This window comes from Cherax quadricarinatus, chromosome 43 (genome assembly GCF_038502225.1).
Source record: "Cherax quadricarinatus isolate ZL_2023a chromosome 43, ASM3850222v1, whole genome shotgun sequence".
Lineage (NCBI taxonomy): Eukaryota > Metazoa > Arthropoda > Malacostraca > Decapoda > Parastacidae > Cherax > Cherax quadricarinatus.
In genome coordinates this window covers 17,710,013-17,732,799 of record NC_091334.1, presented here as the reverse complement: position 1 = coordinate 17,732,799, position 22,787 = coordinate 17,710,013, and the positions used below count along the sequence as shown (strand labels likewise).

At 44.9% G+C, this 22,787-nt stretch overlaps 1 protein-coding gene across 6 annotated transcripts in view; it reads left to right on the top strand.

Moving 5' to 3' along the window:
* LOC138853918 (uncharacterized) overlaps positions 1-22,004 on the top strand; it is a 162,116-nt gene extending 140,112 nt beyond the window's left edge. For all 6 annotated transcript variants that reach the window (XR_011393110.1, XR_011393111.1, XR_011393107.1 and 3 more), the window contains exon 4: positions 21,989-22,004. The gene's annotated coding sequence lies outside the window, so the exon portion shown is untranslated. The remainder of the gene's footprint in view (positions 1-21,988) is intronic.
* Positions 22,005-22,787: the final 783 nt, after the last annotated feature.

Below are 22,787 nucleotides of genomic sequence, written 5' to 3'. Positions count from 1 at the left end.
CCCTCCAACCTTTTCGAGGACGACCCCTATATATATATATATATATATATATATATATATATATATATACACACACACACACACAATATTATCGATCATCCTGTGTGATGGAATATAACAGTGAAACACAGCTAGCTTGTATCCACTGTGTACCTATCATACAGAATAGTGCAGCATCACACTGTTGATATACCCAATTTGATAAAGAAAAAAAACTCCCTCACTATTCACTATCGCCATACCTCTCACCTCTCATTCCTCACTCTCCCGTCTTTCATCTGGCTATCTTCCCTCATTATCCAGACCTTTATTAGCAGTGAGAGAGAGAGAGAGAGGTAGTATAATGTGGTGTGGTCAACTAAGCGCTTGTGAGAGTTATAAATAACACATGATAGGTGTGTATTTTAAGAACCACCTCTCACTGCTATTTTCAACGTATAATGCTTCTTTGTTAATACAATTTTTATCACATACCTCTGTGTATATTTTTTGTAAGTTTTTTCACATAATGTGCATATTACTATTTTTATTTTTATGAGTTTTTGTGGCACTAACACAACCAGTCCTGCATGCCTTCAGTAAATAGCTTTAAAATATAGTTCATTGCCTATCTGAGTACTCCATGACGGAGGGTGACTGCTACTTTGTACTGCCTGTCAGGGTGAGGGACAGGGACCGTAGGATAAACTACCTTGCATGTAGGGTCGCCCTGGAGCTTCAGACATTCACGAGCCTCGAGATGGTTAACACAGTACTAGAGTCTGGCTTCTACGTGGGTGTCTAAAGCTGTAGCAGTGAGAGTTATAATACCTATGCTATCATATTTGGTAAATCCATTGTAGTGTCAATAATTGTAAATAGGTTTGGTGGTGGGAATATTTGGTACAGCAAGGGCTAACATCTAGTATACACTTTATTCATAATACTTATCGGTGGTATGGATCAGTATCAGTCATGCTGTATTGGTATGTTTATCTTCTGTTAGGTGTTACTGTCCAGAGTGTACTAAGTATTCAGCCTTATCTTATATTTGAGTAAATCATAAAGCCATTGGCCATACATCAATGCCAACCCAGTTCATCATAGCTCAAAACCCGGAGTGACAGTGGTAGGACGTGAAACCCGGAGTGACAGTGCTAAGACGTGTCACAGCAAATCTACCCACACACTCTTGATCAACAAAACCACAGAACATGATCGACATGCCCAGGTAGGGCAGGATGTGCTGACTACACTGGTAGCTTGCTCCTTCAAGTACAACAATCCTTCCAGCCTGCCTGCATGTGTGTTTGTGTGTGTTTGTGTGTGTGTGTGTGTGTGTGTGTGTGTGTGTGTGTGTGTGTGTGTGTGTGTGTGTGTGTACTCGCCTAATTGTGGTTACAGGGGGTCGATACTCAGCTCCTGGCCCCGCCACTTCACTGATTGCTACTAGGTCCTCTCTCTGCTTCCTGAGCTTTATCATACCTCATCTTAAAGCTATGTATGGTTCCTGCCTCCACTACATCACTTGCTAGGCTATTCCACTTCCTGACAACTCGATGACTGAAGAAATACTTCCTAACATCCCTGTGACTCGTCTGAGTCTTCAGCTTCCAATTGTGACCCCTTTTTTCTGTGTCCCCTCTCTGGAACAACCTGTCTCTGTCTACCTTATCTATTCCACGCAGTATTTTGTATGTCGTTATCATGTCTCCCCTGACCCTCCTGTCCTCCAGTGTCGTCAGTCCGATTTCCCTCAACCATTCTTCGTAGGACATTCCTCTGAGCTCCGGAAACTAGCCTTGTTGCAAACCTTTGTAGTTTCTCTAATTTCTTGACTTGCTTGACCAGGTGTGGGTTCCAAACTGGTGCTGCATACTCCAGTATGGGCCTGACGTACACGGTGTACAGTGTCTTGAACGATTCCTTACAAAGGTATCGGAACGCTATTCTCAGGTTTGCCAGGCGCCCGTATGCTGCAGCGGTTATCTGGTTGATGTGTACCTCCGGAGACGTGCTCGGTGTTATACTCACCCTAAGATCTTTCTCCCTGAGTGAGGTTTGCAATCTTTGTCAACCTAGCTTATACTCTGCGGTCTTCTTTGCCCATCCCCAATCTTCATGACTTTGCATTTAGCAGGGTTGAATTCGAGAAGCCAGTTGCTGGACCAGGTGTCCAGCCTGTCCAGGTCTCTTTGTAGTCCTGCCTCATCCTCATCCGATTTAATTCTTCTCATTAACTTCACATCATATGTGTGTGTGTGTGTGTGTTTGTGTATATATATATATATATATATATATATATATATATATATATATATATATATATATATATATATATATATATATATATATATAAACTTTAAAAGTTTCTAGCTGCATAAAGATGTTTATAATAAAAATATTTTGTATTAACCAGTGCTGGGAATATCAACTTGCACTCGTGAAGGGTTACATCTGGTAACGGTTGCTAGGATTATCGCCCCTACGCACCGCGCTCTCTTGAATGGTAAATAGTGTGTCTACTCGGATGGCAACCGTAGTGTACAACATAAATCTATTTATTTCTTCTGGCAGTGTTCTGCTGGTCTCAGACCAGACCTAAACGGGAAGGAAATATTACACGAACTGTTGGGAAAGACCGGGCGGTAAGGCTCAGTTTGTAGTGAAAGGTGTAGTGTGTTGGTTTATGTTGGTGACACAGTAGTGTTGGTTTATGTTGGTGACACAGAAGTGTGTTGGTTTATGTTGGTGACACAGTAGTGTGTTGGTTTATGTTGGTGACACACTAGTGTGTTGGTTTATGTTGGTGACACAGTAGTGTGTTGGTTTATGTTGGTGACACAGTAGTGTGTTGGTTTATGTTGGTGACACAGTAGTGTGTTGGTTTATGTTGGTGACACTAGTGTGTTGGTTTATGTTGGTGACACAGTAGTGTGTTGGTTTATGTTGGTGACACAGTAGTGTGTTGGTTTATGTTGGTGACACAGTAGTGTGTTGGTTTATGTTGGTGACACAGTAGTGTGTTGGTTTATGTTGGTGACACAGTAGTGTGTTGGTTTATGTTGGTGACACACTAGTGTGTTGGTTTATGTTGGTGACACACTAGTGTGTTGGTTTATGTTGGTGACACAGTAGTGTGTTGGTTTATGTTGGTGACACACTAGTGTGTTGGTTTATGTTGGTGACACACTAGTGTGTTGGTTTATGTTGGTGACACACTAGTGTGTTGGTTTATGTTGGTGACACACTAGTGTGTTGGTTTATGTTGGTGACACACTAGTGTGTTGGTTTATGTTGGTGACACACTAGTGTGTTGGTTTATGTTGGTGACACACTAGTGTGTTGGTTTATGTTGGTGACACACTAGTGTGTTGGTTTATGTTGGTGACACAGTAGTGTGTTGGTTTATGTTGGTGACACAGTAGTGTGTTGGTTTATGTTGGTGACACAGTAGTGTGTTGGTTTATGTTGGTGACACACTAGTGTGTTGGTTTATGTTGGTGACACACTAGTGTGTTGGTTTATGTTGGTGACACTAGTGTGTTGGTTTATGTTGGTGACACACTAGTGTGTTGGTTTATGTTGGTGACACTAGTGTGTTGGTTTATGTTGGTGACACACTAGTGTGTTGGTTTATGTTGGTGACACTAGTGTGTTGGTTTATGTTGGTGACACACTAGTGTGTTGGTTTATGTTGGTGACACACTAGTGTGTTGGTTTATGTTGGTGACACACTAGTGTGTTGGTTTATGTTGGTGACACTAGTGTGTTGGTTTATGTTGGTGACAGTAGTGTGTTGGTTTATGTTGGTGACAGTAGTGTGTTGGTTTATGTTGGTGACAGTAGTGTGTTGGTTGATGTTGGTGACAGTAGTGTGTTGGTTTATGTTGGTGACACTAGTGTGTTGGTTTATGTTGGTGACACAGTAGTGTGTTGGTTTATGTTGGTGACACACTAGTGTGTTGGTTTATGTTGGTGACACAGTAGTGTGTTGGTTTATGTTGGTGACACTAGTGTGTTGGTTTATGTTGGTGACACAGTAGTGTGTTGGTTTATGTTGGTGACACAGTAGTGTGTTGGTTTATGTTTATTGGTGACACAGTAGTGTGTTGGTTTATGTTGGTGACACTAGTGTGTTGGTTTATGTTGGTGACACAGTAGTGTGTTGGTTTATGTTGGTGACACAGTAGTGTGTTGGTTTATGTTGGTGACACAGTAGTGTGTTGGTTTATGTTGGTGACACACTAGTGTGTTGGTTTATGTTGGTGACACAGTAGTGTGTTGGTTTATGTTGGTGACACTAGTGTGTTGGTTTATGTTGGTGACACACTAGTGTGTTGGTTTATGTTGGTGACACACTAGTGTGTTGGTTTATGTTGGTGACACAGTAGTGTGTTGGTTTATGTTGGTGACACAGTAGTGTGTTGGTTTATGTTGGTGACACAGTAGTGTGTTGGTTTATGTTGGTGACACACTAGTGTGTTGGTTTATGTTGGTGACACACTAGTGTGTTGGTTTATGTTGGTGACACAGTAGTGTGTTGGTTTATGTTGGTGACACACTAGTGTGTTGGTTTATGTTGGTGACACACTAGTGTGTTGGTTTATGTTGGTGACACAGTAGTGTGTTGGTTTATGTTGGTGACACACTAGTGTGTTGGTTTATGTTGGTGACACAGTAGTGTGTTGGTTTATGTTGGTGACACAGTAGTGTGTTGGTTTATGTTGGTGACACACTAGTGTGTTGGTTTATGTTGGTGACACAGTAGTGTGTTGGTTTATGTTGGTGACACACTAGTGTGTTGGTTTATGTTGGTGACACACTAGTGTGTTGGTTTATGTTGGTGACACAGTAGTGTGTTGGTTTATGTTGGTGACACACTAGTGTGTTGGTTTATGTTGGTGACACACTAGTGTGTTGGTTTATGTTGGTGACACACTAGTGTGTTGGTTTATGTTGGTGACACAGACACACTAGTGTGTTGGTTTATGTTGGTGACACACTAGTGTGTTGGTTTATGTTGGTGACACAGTAGTGTGTTGGTTTATGTTGGTGACACAGTAGTGTGTTGGTTTATGTTGGTGACACACTAGTGTGTTGGTTTATGTTGGTGACACACTAGTGTGTTGGTTTATGTTGGTGACACACTAGTGTGTTGGTTTATGTTGGTGACACAGTAGTGTGTTGGTTTATGTTGGTGACACACTAGTGTGTTGGTTTATGTTGGTGACACACTAGTGTGTTGGTTTATGTTGGTGACACAGTAGTGTGTTGGTTTATGTTGGTGACACAGTAGTGTGTTGGTTTATGTTGGTGACACACTAGTGTGTTGGTTTATGTTGGTGACACTAGTGTGTTGGTTTATGTTGGTGACACAGTAGTGTGTTGGTTTATGTTGGTGACACTAGTGTGTTGGTTTATGTTGGTGACACACTAGTGTGTTGGTTTATGTTGGTGACACTAGTGTGTTGGTTTATGTTGGTGACACACTAGTGTGTTGGTTTATGTTGGTGACACACTAGTGTGTTGGTTTATGTTGGTGACACTAGTGTGTTGGTTTATGTTGGTGACACACTAGTGTGTTGGTTTATGTTGGTGACACACTAGTGTGTTGGTTTATGTTGGTGACACAGTAGTGTGTTGGTTTATGTTGGTGACACACTAGTGTGTTGGTTTATGTTGGTGACACAGTAGTGTGTTGGTTTATGTTGGTGACACACTAGTGTGTTGGTTTATGTTGGTGACACACTAGTGTGTTGGTTTATGTATGTTGGTGACAGTAGTGTGTTGGTTTATGTTGGTGACAGTAGTGTGTTGGTTTATGTTGGTGACAGTAGTGTGTTGGTTTATGTCCATAAGAGTGTAGTGTGTTGGTTTATGTTCATGAGACAGTAGTGTTGGTTTACCTGTCATCATACATGTCCATGAGACACATTGATGGACTGACCACATCGACTCAAGGTTGAGGGACTGATTACCTCATTCTCCTCCTGTTCTTCATGCTTCTCCTGTGTATGGACTAATGAAGCCACTGTGTGGCGAAACGTTTCCTTAATAAAGATACCCAAGAGTTGCACATGTGTCTAATTTATCCATGAGACAGTAGTGTTGGTTTAGCTGTCATCTTGCATGTCCATGAGACAGGGAAGTCCATCAATGATGTCAGAAAACAAATTAGTTACCAGGCTTCTGTTTCGCGCATCCAGAACTAAAGTATAGTTGGTAGAGAGTAAACACACAGGATAGTAATACCCTCCTGGATGTTCCATCGCTGCCAACTATACTTACCCACATCTTGTTTAAAAAAAAAAAAGTAGAGGAATCGAATGGCAGTGTAGAAAGAGAAAACGGGCAGCAGCAGCAGAACTTGATTCGCCGGTACTCTCCCGGTCCGGGTCTTTTCCAGATGGTGACCCGGCCTTGGCTCCCTGTCCTGGGAGTGTCCTCAGACGGGAGGAGGTGCAAGTACCTCCTCATCTTCTGGGACCAACTGCCCCCAGGCCTAGCCCTATTTCCCGCCCTCACGGGGCTCGTAGGGAGAAGCTAGGCTTCTGGTCTGCCATCTTCCCCGCCCCAGGGGGCTTGTTGGAATGGCAGTCTTGTGACCTACAAGTGGTAGTAGTACATAGAAAACGAACAACAGTATATAGAAAACAGGCAGCAATATATAAAAAACGAACCATAGTGTATAGAAAACGAGCAGCAGTAGAGTTAGAACAGTTGAAGAAAACGGGAACTTCTCCTTCACCCCCTCTGTTCCCGCATCCTCTCCCACTTTCTTCTTCACTCCCTCCGTCACTACCCCTGTCCCTCCCCCTCATCCTTCCCTCCCTGGCATATTAATCACATCACACTTCCAACATGTCAGCGTCCTGCGTCATAGTTTATATGCGAAAATTCCTGGAATTTGGGAACAATCTCTCTCTCTCTCTCTCTCTCTCTCTCTCTCTCTCTCTCTCTCTCGCAGATCTTCATGAAATGTAATTTTTCGACCACATTCATGTTAACCCCCCCAAAAAAATCAGGACTTGCGACCCTAACTTAACCTGCTGTAACTGCCTTTGTTCAGAGCGCCTTTGTTCAGCCCCCCTGGAACAATTGTACCTTTGTCAGGGATAAGAGGGGGTGTAATAGCGTGACTGGAACAATACACAAATACATCCCCCCCTCCAGCCCATAGGGAGAATTAACTTTAAGACGACGTTTGGGTCTTGGAGCTGTTGTTGACTTGATAATGGTTCAAAATGGTTCGTAACGCCGTGCTGTCTGTGTGTGGGTTGTGTACCTTTGTAACGTAACGGGATTCTTTGTGTTGTGATTTGTAGCGCTCCTGTGACTGATTTGTAGCGCTCCTGTGATTGATTTGTAGCGCTCCTGTGACTGATTTGTAGCGCTCTTGTGATTGATTTGTAGCGCTCCTGTGACTGATTTTTAGCGCTCCTGTGACTGATTTGTAGCGCTCTTGTGACTGATTTTGTGACTTACTCATTACCTGCACACTACACACACCATCATTTTACACACTACACACACCATCTTACACATTACACACCATCTTACACACTACACACACCATCTTACACACTACACACACCATTTTACACACAACACACACCATCAACTTACTACACACACCATCAGCTTACTACACACACCATCAACTTACACACTGCACACACCATCAACTTACTACACACACCATCAACTTACTACACACACCATCAGCTTACTACACACACCATCAACTTACACACTGCACACACCATCAACTTACTACACACACCATCAACTTACTACACACACCATCAGCTTACTACACACACCATCAACTTACACACTACACACACCATCATCTTACACACTACACACACCATCATCTTACACACTACACACACCATCATCTTACTCCACACACCATCATCTTACACTACACACACCATCTTACACACTACACACACCATCATCTTACTACACACACCATCATCTTACACTACACACACCATCTTACACACTACACACACCATCATCTTACACACTACACACACCATCATCTTACACACTACACACACCATCATCTTACACACTACACACACCATCATCTTACTCCACACACCATCATCTTACACTACACACACCATCTTACACACTACACACACCATCATCTTACTACACACACCATCATCTTACACTACACACACCATCTTACACACTACACACACCATCATCTTACTACACACACCATCATCTTACTACACACACCATCATCTTACTACACACACCATCATCTTACACACTACACACACCATCTTACACACTACACACACCATCTTACAGACTACACACACCATCTTACACTACACACACCATCTTACACTACACACATCATCTTACACACTACACACACCATCATCTTACTATACACACCATCATCTTACTACACACACCATCATCTTACACACTACACACACCATCTTAGACTACACACACCATCTTACACTACACACACCATCTTACACTACACACACCATCATCTTACTACACACACCATCTTACACACTACACACACCATCTTACACACTACACACACCATCATCTTACTACACACACCATCATCTTACACACTACACACACCATCATCTTACTACACACACCATCATCTTACTACACACACCATCATCTTACACACTACACACACCATCATCTTACTACACACACCATCATCTTACTACACACACCATCATCTTACTACACACACCATCATCTTACACACTACACACACCATCATCTTACACACTACACACACCATCATCTTACTACACACACCATCATCTTACTACACACACCATCATCTTACTACACACACCATCATCTTACTACACACACCATCATCTTACTACACACACCATCATCTTACACACTACACACACCATCATCTTGCACACTACACACACCATCATCTTACTACACACACCATCATCTTACACACTACACACACCATCATCTTACTACACACACCATCATCTTACACACTACACACACCATCATCTTACACACTACACACACCATCATCTTACTACACACACCATCATCTTACACACTACACACACCATCATCTTGCACACTACACACACCATCATCTTGCACACTACACACACCATCATCTTACTACACACACCATCATCTTACACACTACACACACCATCATCTTACTACACACACCATCTTACACACTACACACACCATCATCTTACACACTACACACACCATCATCTTACACACTACACACACCATCATCTTGCACACTACACACACCATCATCTTACACACTACACACACCATCTTACACACTACACACACCATCATCTTACACAGTACATACACCATCATCTTACACACTACACACACCATCATCTTACACACTACACACACCATCATCTTACTACACACACCATCATCTTACACACTACAGACACCATCATCTTACTACACACACCATCTTACACTACACACACCATCATCTTACTACACACAACATCTTACACACTACACACACCATCAACTTACATACTACACACAGCAACATCTTGCACACTACACACACCATCTTACACTACACACACCATCTTACACTACACACACCATCATCTTACTACACACACCATCATCTTACTACACACACCATCATCTTACTACACACACCATCATCTTACTACACACACCATCATCTTACTAAACACACCATCATCTTACACTACACACACCATCATCTTACACTACACACACCATCATCTTACTACACACACCATCTTACACACTACACACACCATCATCTTACACACTACACACACCATCATCTTACACACTACACACACCATCATCTTACTACACACACCATCATCTTACACTACACACACCATCATCTTACACACTACACACACCATCTTACACACTACACTCACCATCTTACACCATCATCTTACACACTACACACACCATCTTACACACTACACACACCATCTTACACACACCATCATCTTACACACACACCATCTTACACACTACACACACCATTTTACACACACCATCTTACACACTACACACACTATCTTATACACTACACACACCATCTTACACACTACACACACCATCATCTTACTACACACACCATCTTACTACACACACCATCATCTTACGCTACACACACCATCATCTTACGCTACACACACCATCATCTTACACACTACACACACCATCTTAATACACACACCATCAACTTACACACTACATACACCATCATCTTACACACTACACACACCATCTTACTACACACACCATCAGCTTACACATTACATACACCATCAGCTTACACACTACATACACCATCATCTTACACACTACACACACCATCAACTTACACAGTACACACACCATCAACTTACACACTACACACACCATCATCTTACACACTACACACACCATCTTACACACTACACACACCATCATCTTACACACTACACACACCATCAACTTACTACACACACCATCTTACACACTACACACACCATCTTACACACTACACACACCATCGTGTTGCTGTGTGTCTTGTAATATTGGTGATATAATCCTTGTTGTCATTCAGTGTGTGTAAATACATTACTGTGTCAAGGTGAAGCTCAACACTTGCTGTAAGATCATTAAGATCATACTTGTACACAGCTCCTCCAGCCATCTTTAATTTTCCTACATTTTGATCTCTTCTACCGTGGTAAGATGTCCCTCAAAAAGAAGAAACACAATTACCATTACTCACTCAGTGGTTGTGATGCTAAAAGTGTGCTGGCATCACAGTTCAGATGACTCTTCGTGCCTGGTTGTGGCTGTTATGTTTTGACTGCCTCCTGACGTGGGGGTTTGACTCTCCTCTTTCTGAAATTCAGTGCAGGTAAGACACACGTAGAGTAATTAGGTATCTTATTCCGAAACCTTTCGCCTACACTGTGGATTTCTTCAGTAGAATACAGAGGGAGGCAGTAGAACCAGCGTTTGTCAGCGGCTTCAGCTTTTTTTTTTCTTGTTTACGTTGGGTTTATAATCACCCAGGTACCTGCTGAGACCTCGATGATTGTTTGGCGACTTGTTTTAATGTCAGCCAGTTTATAGACTGTTAATATCATCCAGTGTATAGATTGTTGTGTTAATATTATCCAGTGTATAGATTGTTGATTGTTTTTGCTTATGTAGGATTATGAAAATTTACTTTAATAAAGCATTGTATGAGTGATTAGTTTTTAATTGTGTGTGTGTGTACTCATTTATGGTTTCAGGGGTCGAGTCATATCTCCTGGCCCTGCCTCTTCACTGATTGCTACTAGGTCCTCTCTCTCCCTGCTCCATGAGCTTCATCATACCTCGCCTTAAAACTATGTATGGTTCCCGCCTCCACTACGTCACTTTCTAGGCTATTCCACGGCTTGACTACTCTATGACTGAAGAAATACTTCCTAACATCCCTTTGATTCATCCGAGTCTTCAACTTCCAATTGTAACCTCTTGTGTCTGTGTCCCTTCTCTGGAACATCCCGTCTTTGTCCACCTCGTCTATTCCGCGCAGTATTTTATATGTCGTTATCATGTCTCCCCTGACCCTCCTGGCCTCCAGTGTCGTCAGGCCGATTTCCCTCAACCTTTCTTCGTAGGACAATCCCCGTAGCTCTGGGACTAGTCTTGTTGCAAACCTTTGCACTTTCTCTAATTTCTTGACGTGCTTGACTAGGTGTGGATTCCAAACTGGTGCTGCATACTCCAGTATGGGCCTAACGTAAATGGTATACAGAGTCTTGAACGACTCCTTACTGAGGTATCGGAACGCTATCCGTAGGTTTACCAGGCGCCCGTATGCTGCAGCAGTTATCTGATTGATGTGCGCCTCAGGAGATATGCTCGGTGTTATACTCACCCCCAGATCTTTTTCCTTGAGCGAGGTTTGCAGACTTTGGCCATCTAAACTGTATTGTGTCTGCGGTCTTCTTTGCCCTTCCCCAATCTTCATGACTTTGCATTTGGCAGGGTTAAACTCAAGGAGCCAGTTGCTGGACCAGGCTTGTAGCCTGTCCAGGTCTCTTTGTAGTCCTGCCTGATCCTCATCCGATTTGATTCTTCTCATTAACTTCACATCGTCCGCAAACAAGGACACTTCTGAGTCTATCCCTTCCGTTATGTCATTCACATATACCAAGAACAGCACAGGTCCTGGGACTGACCCCTTTGGAACCCCGCTTGTCACAGGCGCCCACTCTGACACCTCGTCACGTACCATGACTCGTTGTTGCCTCCCTGTCAGGTATTCTCTGATCCATTGCAGTGCCTTTCCTGTTATGTGTGCCTGATCCTCTTGCTTTTGCAGCAACCTCTTGTGAGGAACTTTGTCGAAGGCCTTCTGCAGTCCAAAAAAATGCAGTCGATCCACCCCTCTCTCTCTTGTCTTCTGTCACCTTGTCATAAAACTCTAGTAGGTTTGTGACACAGGATTTTCCCTCCCTGAAACCATGCTGGTTGTCAATTATACACTTGTTTCTTTCCAGGTGCTCCACCACTCTCCTCCTGATGATCTTCTCCATGACCTTGCATACTATACACGTTAGTGATACAGGTCTGTAGTTTAGTACCTCATGTCTGTCTCCCTTTTTAAAAATTGGGACTACATTTGCCATCTTCCATACCGCGGGGAGTTGCCCAGTTTCAAATGATGTGTTGAAGATCTTTGTTAACGGTACACACAATATCTCTGCTCCCTCTTTAAGGACCCACGGAGAGATGTTGTCTGGTCCCACCGCCTTTGAGGTGTCAAGTTCGCATAGCAGCTTCTTCACCTCCTCCTTGGTTATATGTACCTCATCCATCACTTGCTGGTGCACCCCCCTGCTCTGATTTCCTGGAGTCGTACTGGTTTCCACTGTAAATACTTCTTTAAATCTTGTGTTGAGCTCCTGACATACCTCCCGGTCGTTTCTTGTGAATTCCCCATCACCCTTCCTCAGTCTGATTACTTGGTCCTTGACTGTTGTTTTCCTCCTGATGTGGCTGTACAACAGCTTCGGGTCAGTCTTGACTTTCGATGCTATGTCATTTTCGTATTGCCGCTGAGCCTCCCTTCTTATCGGTGCATATTCGTTTCTGGCTCTTCGGCTAATCTTTTTATTTTCCTGTGTGTGTGTGTGTGTGTGTGTGTGTGTGTGTGTGTGTGTGTGTGTGTGTGTGTGTGTGTGTGTGTGTGTGTACTCGCCTAATTGTGGTTGCAGGGGTCGAGACTCTGCTCCTGGCGCCGCCTCTTCACTGGTCGATACTAGGTCCTCTCTCTCCCTGCTCCATGAGCTTTATCATACCTCGCCATAAAACTATATATGGTTCCTGCCTCCACTATGTCACTTGCCAGACTATTTCTTCTTTCCACTGCATTTCTTCTGAATCTCTTATCCTTCCCTTTCGTTATCTCACCCTTTTCCCTTCTTATTCCAGTCTTGCACCCTCTTTGAGGGGAGGGAGGGAGGAAGGTAGGGTGGGACAGAAGGCGGTAGGAAGGGACAGGAGGAGGGAGGGAGGGAGAGGATAGGCAACAAGTGGTGGAGGTACATAGTTACTACATGTTGCGATTTTGGACAAGTTATTTCCTTTGTGTTGTTGTAATTGTCTGTCTGTCTCTATTTTGTGTGTGTGTGTGTGTGTGTGTGTGTGTGTGTGTGTGTGTGTGTGTGTGTGTGTGTGTGTGTGTGTGTGTGTGTGTGTGTGTGTGTGTGTCTGTTTGTGTGTGTGTGTGTGTGTGTGTGTTTGTGTGTGTGTGTGTGTGTGTGTGTGTGTGTTTGTGTGTGTGTGTGTGTGTTTGTGTGTGTGTGTGTGTGTGTGTGTGTGTGTATGTGTGTGTGTGTGTGTGTGTGTGTGTGTGTATGTGTGTGTGTATGTGTGTGTGTGTGTGTGTGTGTGTGTGTATGTGTGTGTGTGTGTGTGTGTGTCTGTGTGTGTGTGTGTGTGTGTGTGTGTGTATGTGTGTGTGTGTGTGTGTGTGTGTGTGTGTGTGTGTGTGTATGTGTGTGTGTGTGTGTGTGTGTGTGTGTATGTGTGTGTGTGTGTGTGTGTGTGTGTGTGTGTGTGTGTGTATGTGTGTGTGTGTGTGTGTGTGTGTGTGTGTGTGTGTGTGTGTGTGTGTGTGTATGTGTGTGTGTGTGTGTGTGTGTGTCTGCTTTGTGTGTGTCTGTGTGTCAGCAAATTGTTTTGTCTGTAACTTATGTATGCTACGTTTGACCGTGTCTTGTGTCTATTGCTTGTGTCTGTTGTTTGTACCTGTTGTTTGTACCTGTTTGTACCTGTTACTTGCACCTGTTGTTTGTACCTGTTACTTGCACCTGTTGTACTTATTGCTTGTACCTGTTGCTCCTACCTGTTGCTTGTACCTGTTGCTCGTGAGTTTTCTTTTAGCAGGTTTTGTTGGCTTGTATTTTAATCCAAGTAACCCCCCTCCCCCCCACCCCCCGTCCCTCTCCCTCTCTGACGTGACACAAACAAACACAACTCAGCCACAGCTCAGAGTAAACTAAAGCTTGTTGCTGGTTGAGTGTCTCTCTTGTTTTGTGTGTTTTATTGTGTGTGAGGAAGGAAAGAGAGAGAGAGAGAGAGAGGAGGGGGAGGGTAATGGAGGGGGTGTTAAAGGGGTTGTGTAGATGGTGGTGGTGACCCCTTGAATCATATTTAAAAATTTGTACACGGTACACCCTTGTTGCCATGGTGATGTATGTGGGTCTCTCTCTCTCTCTCTCTCTCTCTCTCTCTCTCTCTCTCTCTCTCTCTCTGGTAAACAGGTAGAGGTAGACTGGAGGTTCAGTGGTGTTATTTGTTTGTTTTTAAATGTTAGTTTAGTGCGATAACCTCTTCCAAAGGTGAGTCGAGGCCTCATTGTTTACCCCCGTGCATCGATGCCCTTGACAAGGGTTCAGTCAGAGAGTGGGTTGTTGATGCCTGCCCGTCTTGTGGTATGCCAGCTGTTTACTAGCACTTTGTCTCTTCCTCTTCTTCTGCTGCTGTAACAGTAGCAGCCAGTACTACCACCTCTCTTCTTATTCTTCTTCCTCTCTTATCCTCATCTTCCTTCTCCTATTCCTCACCCATCATATATTTAATTTACCTCCCATACCTTCTAACCTTTCTTCAGTCTTTCAACCTGGAATATGCTGGTTCCTCTCCTTTTATCCTTCCACTGGCTGCTCCACCTCTTTCTTCCCTCCTCTCTTCTATTTTCCACTGTTTCTACTTTCTGATTTTCCTGCTCTTTAACATCTGTCTTCTCCCTGAGTTCCAGATTCCCAGTCTTCCCTAATTTCTCATTGTCTGTGTAACCCTGTCCTATCTGTCTGCCTGTCTGTTATCTGTCTGTCTGGGTGAGTCAATCCAAAATCTGTTGTGAACGGATACATCAGTCTTACAGTTGTGAAGGGATACATCAATCTTAGTCGTAAAGGGATACATCAGTCTTACAGTCGTAAAGGGATACATCAATCTTACAGTCGTGAAGGGATACATCAATCTTACAGTCGTGAAGGGATACATCAATCTTACAGTCGTGAAGGGATACATCAGTCTTACAGTCGTAAAGGGATAACCAGTCTTACAGTCGTGAAGGGATACATCAATTTTACAGTCGTGAAGGGATACATCAGTCTTACAGTCGTGAAGGGATACATCAATCTTACAGTCGTGAAGGGATACATCAGTCTTACAGTCGTAAAGGGATAACCAATCTTACAGTCGTGAAGGGATACATCAATCTTAGTCGTGAAGGGATACATCAATCTTACAGTCGTGAAGGGATACATCAATCTTAGTCGTGAAGGGATACATCAATCTTACAGTCGTGAAGGGATACTTCAATCTTACAGTCGTGAAGGGATACATCAGTCTTACAGTCGTGAAGGGATACATCAATCTTAGTCGTGAAGGGATACATCAATCTTACAGTCGTGAAGGGATACATCAATCTTACAGTCGTGAAGGGATACATCAGTCTTACAGTCGTGAAGGGATACATCAATCTTACAGTCGTGAAGGGATACATCAATCTTACAGTCGTGAGAGAATTGATGTTAAGAACTGGCCGACTCTCTGAGGTCGTAAATTTTTTTTTAGGCTTGGGAGAACTCTGACTTAATAATGTTATACCAGGAAGATAGAGAGAGAGAGAGAGAGAGACACAGAGAGAGAGAGAGAGAGAGAGAGAGAGAGAGAGAGAGACAGAGACAGAGACAGAGAGAGAGAGAGAGACAGAGAGACAGAGACAGAGAGAGAGAGAGAGAGAGAGAGAGAGACAGAGAGAGAGAGAGAGAGAGAGAGAGAGAGAGAGAGAGACAGAGAGAGAGAGAGACAGAGACAGAGAGAGAGAGAGACAGAGAGAGAGAGAGAGAGAGAGACAGAGAGAGAGAGACAGAGACAGACAGACAGAGAGAGAGAGAGACAGAGAGACAGCCCCTTGTCGCTGCCCCTCGTTACTGCCCCTTGTCGCTGCCCCTCGTTACTGCCCCTTGTCGCTGCCCCTCGTTACTGCCCCTCGTTACTGCCCCTTGTCGCTGCCCCTCGTTACTGCCCCTTGTCGCTGCCCCTCGTTACTGCCCCTTGTCGCTGCCCCTCGTTACTGCCCCTCGTTACTGCCCCTTGTGGCTGCCCCTCGTCACTGCCCCTTGTCGCTGCCCCTCCTTACTGCCCCTTGTCGCTGCCCCTCGTTACTGAACCTTGTCGCTGCCCCTCGTTACTGCCCCTCGTTACTGCCCCTTGTCGCTGCCCCTCGTTACTGCCCCTTGTCGCTGCCCCTCGTTACTTCCCCGTGTCGCTGCCCCTCGTAACTGAACCTTGTCGCTGCCCCTCGTTACTGCCCCTCGTTACTGCCCCTTGTCGCTGCCCCTCGTTACTGCCCCTTGTCGCTGCCCCTCGTTACTGCCCCTTGTCGCTGCCCCTCGTTACTGCCCCTTGTCGCTGCCCCTCGTTACTGCCCCTTGTCGCTGCCCCTCGTTACTGCCCCTTGTCGCTGCCCCTCGTTACTGCCCCTTGTCGCTGCCCCTCGTTACTGCCCCTTGTCGCTGCCCCTCGTTATTGCCCCTTGTCGCTGCCCCTCGTTACTGCCCCTTGTCGCTGCCCCTCGTTACTGCCCCTTGTCGCTGCCCCTCGTTACTGCCCCTTGTCGCTGCCCCTCGTTACTGCCCATTGTCGCTGCCCCTCGTTACTGAACCTTGTCGCTGCCCCTCGTTACTGCCCCTTGTCGCTGCCCCTCGTTACTGAACCTTGTCGCTGCCCCTCGTTACTGAACCTTGTCGCTGCCCCTCGTTACTGAACCTTGTCGCTGCCCCTCGTTACTGCCCCTTGTCGCTGCCCCTCGTTACTGCCCCTTGTCGCTGCCCCTCGTTACTGAACCTTGTCGCTGCCCCTCGTTACTGAACCTTGTCGCTTGCCCCTCGTTACTGCCCCTTGTCGCTGCCCCTCGTTACTGAACCTTGTCGCTGCCCCTCGTTACTGCCCCTTGTCGCTGCCCCTCGTTACTGAACCTTGTCGCTGCCCCTCGTTACTGCCCCTTGTCGCTGCCCCTCGTTACTGCCCCTTGTCGCTGCCCCTCGTTACTGCCCCTTGTCGCTGCCCCTCGTTACTGCCCCTTGTCGCTGCCCCTCGTTACTGCCCCTTGTCGCTGCCCCTCGTTACTGAACCTTGTCGCTGCCCCTCGTTACTGAACCTTGTCGCTGCCCCTCGTTACTGCCCCTTGTCGCTGCCCCTCGTTACTGAACCTTGTCGCTGCCCCTCGTTACTGAACCTTGTCGCTGCCCCTCGTTACTGAACCTTGTCGCTGCCCCTCGTCACTGAACCTTGTCGCTGCCCCTCGTTACTGCCCCTTGTCGCTGCCCCTCGTCACTGCCCCTTGTCGCTGCCCCTCGTTACTGCCCCTTGTCGCTGCCCCTCGTCACTGAACCTTGTCGCTGCCCCTCGTTACTGCCCCTTGTCGCTGCCCCTCGTTACTGCCCCTTGTCGCTGCCCCTCGTCACTGAACCTTGTCGCTGCCCCTCGTTACTGCCCCTTGTCGCTGCCCCTCGTTACTGCCCCTTGTCGCTGCCCCTCGTTACTGCCCCTTGTCGCTGCCCCTCGTTACAGCCCCCTTGTCGCTGCCCCCTCGTTACTGCCCCTTGTCGCTGCCCCTCGTCACTGAACCTTGTCGCTGCCCCTCGTTACTGCCCCTTGTCGCTGCCCCTCGTTACTGCCTCTCGTCACTGCCCCTTGTCGCTGCCCCTCGTTACTGCCTCTCGTCACTGCCCCTTGTCGTTGCCCCTCGTTACTGCCTCTCGTCACTGCCCCTTGTTGCCCCTCGTTACTGCCTTTCGTCACTGTTCCTTGTCGCTCCCCCTCGTTACTGCCTCTCGTCACTGCCCCTTGTCGCTGCCCCTCGTTACTGCCTCTCGTCACTGCTCCTTGTCGCTCCCCCTCGTTACTGCTTCTCGTCACAGCCCCTTGTCGCTGCCCCTCGTTACTGCCTCTCGTCACTGCTCCTTGTCGCTCCCCCTCGTTACTGCCTCTCGTCACTGCCCCTTGTCGCTCCCCCTCGTTACTGCCTCTCGTCACTGCTGCTCGTCACTGCCCCTTGTCACTGCCCCTTGTCGCTGCCTCTCGGCACTGCTGTTCGTCACTGCCCCTCGTCACTGCCTCTCGTCACTGCCCCTTGTTGCTGCCTCTCGTCACTGCCCCTCGTAGGTCTGCAATATTTGCTTCATTTTGATTCGCAGTCAAAAGTTATATTAAAAATGTCAGAGGTGGCAGACGCACGATGTGGAGGGGGAGTCTGTATATATTTTTCTGTACCAGACGTTGGAGTATACTGACCATGGTTGTGTCATCCATGGTTGTGTCATCCATGGTTGTGTCATCCATGGTTGTGTCTTCCATGGTTGTATGTCATCCATGGTTGTGTGTCATCCATGGTTGAGTGTCATCCATGGTTGAGTGTCATCCATGGTTGAGTGTCATCCATGGTTGTGTCATCCATGGTTGTGTCATCCATGGTTGTGTCTTCCATGGTTGTATGTCATCCATGGTTGTGTCATCCATGGTTGTATGTCATCCATGGTTGTGTCATCCATGGTTGTGTGTCATCCATGGTTGTGTGTCATCCATGGTTGTGTGTCATCCATGGTTGTGCCATCCATGGTTGTATGTCATCCATGGTTGCATGTCATCCATGGTTGCATGTCATCCATGGTTGCATGTCATCCATGGTTGTATGTCATCCATGGTTGTATGTCATCCATGGTTGTGTGTCATCCATGGTTGTGTCATCCATGGTTGTGTCATCCATGGTTGTGTGTCATCCATGGTTGTGTGTCATCCATGGTTGTATGTCATCCATGGTTGTATGTCATCCATGGTTGTGTGTCATCCATGGTTGTGTGTCATCCATGGTTGTGTGTCATCCATGGTTGTGTGTCATCCATGGTTGTGTTTCATCCATGGTTGTGCCATCCATGGTTGTGTGTCATCCATGGTTGTGTGTCATCCATGGTTGTGTGTCATCCATGGTTGTGTGTCATCCATGGTTGTGTGTCATCCATGGTTGTGTTTCATCCATGGTTGTGCCATCCATGGTTGTGTCATCCATGGTTGTCACCCATGGTTGTGTCATTCATGGTTGTGTCATCCATGGTTGTCATCCATGGTTGTGTGTCATCCATGGTTGTGTCATCCATGGTTGTGTGTCATCCATGGTTGTGTCATCCATGGTTGTGTGTCATCCATGGTTGTGTGTCATCCATGGTTGTGTCATCCATGGTTGTCATCCATGGTTGTGTGTCATCCATGGTTGTGTCTTCCATGGTTGTCATCCATGGTTGTGTCATCCATGGTTGTGTCATCCATGGTTGTGTCTTCCATGGTTGTGTCATCCATGGTTGTATCTTCCATGGTTGTGTCATCCATGGTTGTGTCTTCCATGGTTGTGTCATCTATGGTTGTCATCCATGGTTGTGTCATCCATGGTTGTGTCATCCTTAGTTGTCTTACATGGTTGTATGTCATCCATGGTTGTGTCTTCCATGGTTATGTCATGCATGGTTGTCATGCATGGTTGTGTGTCATCCATGGTTGTGTGTCATCCATGGTTGTGTGTCATCCATGGTTGTATGTCATCCATGGTTGTATGTCATCCATGGTTGTGTGTCATCCATGGTTGTGTGTCATCCATGGTTGTGTGTCATCCATGGTTGTGTGTCATCCATGGTTGTGTTTCATCCATGGTTGTGTGTCATCCATGGTTGTGTGTCATCCATGGTTGTGTGTCATCCATGGTTGTGTTTCATCCATGGTTGTGCCATCCATGGTTGTGTCATCCATGGTTGTCACCCATGGTTGTGTCATCCATGGTTGTGTCTTCCATGGTTGTCATCCATGGTTGTGTCATCCATGGTTGTGTCATCCATGGTTGTGTCTTCCATGGTTGTGTCATCCATGGTTGTATCTTCCATGGTTGTGTCATCCATGGTTGTGTCTTCCATGGTTGTGTCATCTATGGTTGTCATCCATGGTTGTGTCATCCATGGTTGTGTCATCCTTAGTTGTCTTACATGGTTGTATGTCATCCATGGTTGTGTCTTCCATGGTTATGTCATGCATGGTTGTCATGCATGGTTGTGTGTCATCCATGGTTGTGTGTCATCCATGGTTGTGTGTCATCCATGGTTGTGGGTCATCCATGGTTGTATGTCATCCATGGTTGTGTGTCATCCATGGTTGTGTGTCATCCATGGTTGTGTGTCATCCATGGTTGTGTGTCATCCATGGTTGTGTGTCATCCATGGTTGTATTTCATCCATGGTTGTGTCATCCATGGTTGTGTGTCATCCATGGTTGTGTCATCCATGGTTGTGTCTTCCATGGTTGTGTCATCTATGGTTGTCATCCATGGTTGTCTTCCATGGTTGTGTCATCCATGGTTGTCTTCCATGGTTGTATGTCATCCATGGTTGTGTCTTCCATGGTTGTGTCTTCCATGGTTATGTCATCCATGGTTGTATGTCATCTATGGTTGTGTGTCATCCATGGTTGTGTGTCATCCATGGTTGTGTGTCATCCATGGTTGTGTGTCATCCATGGTTGTCATCCATGGTTATGTTTATACTTGATAAAAACTCAAATATTGTCGCTCCCATTGTTGTCGTGATTGCTGTTGTGAATGTTATTGTGGTTGCCGTTATATTTTTTTTGTGATTACCGTTGTTGTAGCTGTTTTGTGGTTACTGTTTTTTGTTGTGGCTTATGTTGTTCTTGTAACTACTGTTGTTCTTGTGGCTACTGTCCTTGTTGGGCTACTGTTGTTCTTTTGGCAACTGTTCTTGTGGCTACTGTTCTTCTCATGGCTAATTTTTTGTCTTTTATTCCCGAAGTGTTTCAAGAGGAATCACAATTAAGCGTCTCGGTCTTTACGATAATTTCGAAAAATCCCATTTATAAAGACTTAATTACTCTCTGAGGGCACAAGAACACACCCACTGTGCTCATTATGTCTCTGGATAACTGCCTCGTGCGCATTTATTAGGTTGAAATGAGGTGATTAGCAGTGCAAGTAGCAGTAGCGGGAAATGAGTGCTCCCGCGTTGGTAATGATCTGTGACGTCACGAAGGTAAACAAGAAGGTTATAAGGGCTCTTGCAGGGTGAGCCGTAAGGGGTTTTACGGCATGAGCTGTATGAGCCCTTTTAAAATAACCTCAGGCTTAGTGGTGGGTACTTTTTAATTGATATATGTATCTCTCTCTCTCTCTCTCTCTCTCTCTCTCTCTCTCTCTCTCTCTCTCTCTCTCTCTCTCTCTCTCTCTCTCTCTCTCTCTCTCTTTCTCTTTCTCTTTCTCTCTCTGTTGACAGACGCCAGAGAGCTGAGAGCAACTTCAATATACAGATTAAATTGTTATTTGTTCTGACGACACTCTTGTATGTCTTTGTTTCAGGTAAGCTAGACATCCTGCCTCTGGTGGTGGTACCAGCTGCTGGTAGTGCTGGTTGCTGGTACTAGTAAGTGTTGTAATTGCTGTTTTTAGTTGCTGGTGATGGTGAGTATTGATACTGGTTATATATATATACATATATACATATATATTATATATATACATATATACATATATATTATATATATACATATATATTATATATATATGTCGTGCCGAATAGGCAGAACTTGCGATCTTGGCTTAAATAGCAACGCTCATCTTGCCATATAGGACAAGTGAAAATTTGTGTATGCAATAATTTCGCCAAAGTCATTCTGAACCTAACGAAAAAAATATATTTGATTGTGTTTGTTTAGTATTAAATTATTGTAAACGTATTTAAAATATATTTTGTTGGGTTAGGCTAAAATAAATTGCTCTTGTTATAATAAGGTTAGGTAAGTTTTCTAAGATTCTGTTGGTGCAAAATTATAAATTTTTACATTAACATTAATGAAAAAAATATATCTTTAAACGTACAAGAGAAAATTTTAGAAAGGACTTAATTTTAAATGAGTTCTTGCTAATTGACCAGTTTTACATATTCGGCACGACATATATATATATATATATATATATATATATATATATATATATATAGATATATATATATATATATATATATATATATATGATCCACCTCTGGTGCAATGTAAGAGGACCCAACCTCATAAGAAACCAATATATTAGCTTCAAGGGAAGATCTTGACATTTCTTGTGGAAATCCTTCGGAATACTTTTTTCTGCTATCCAGTGAATT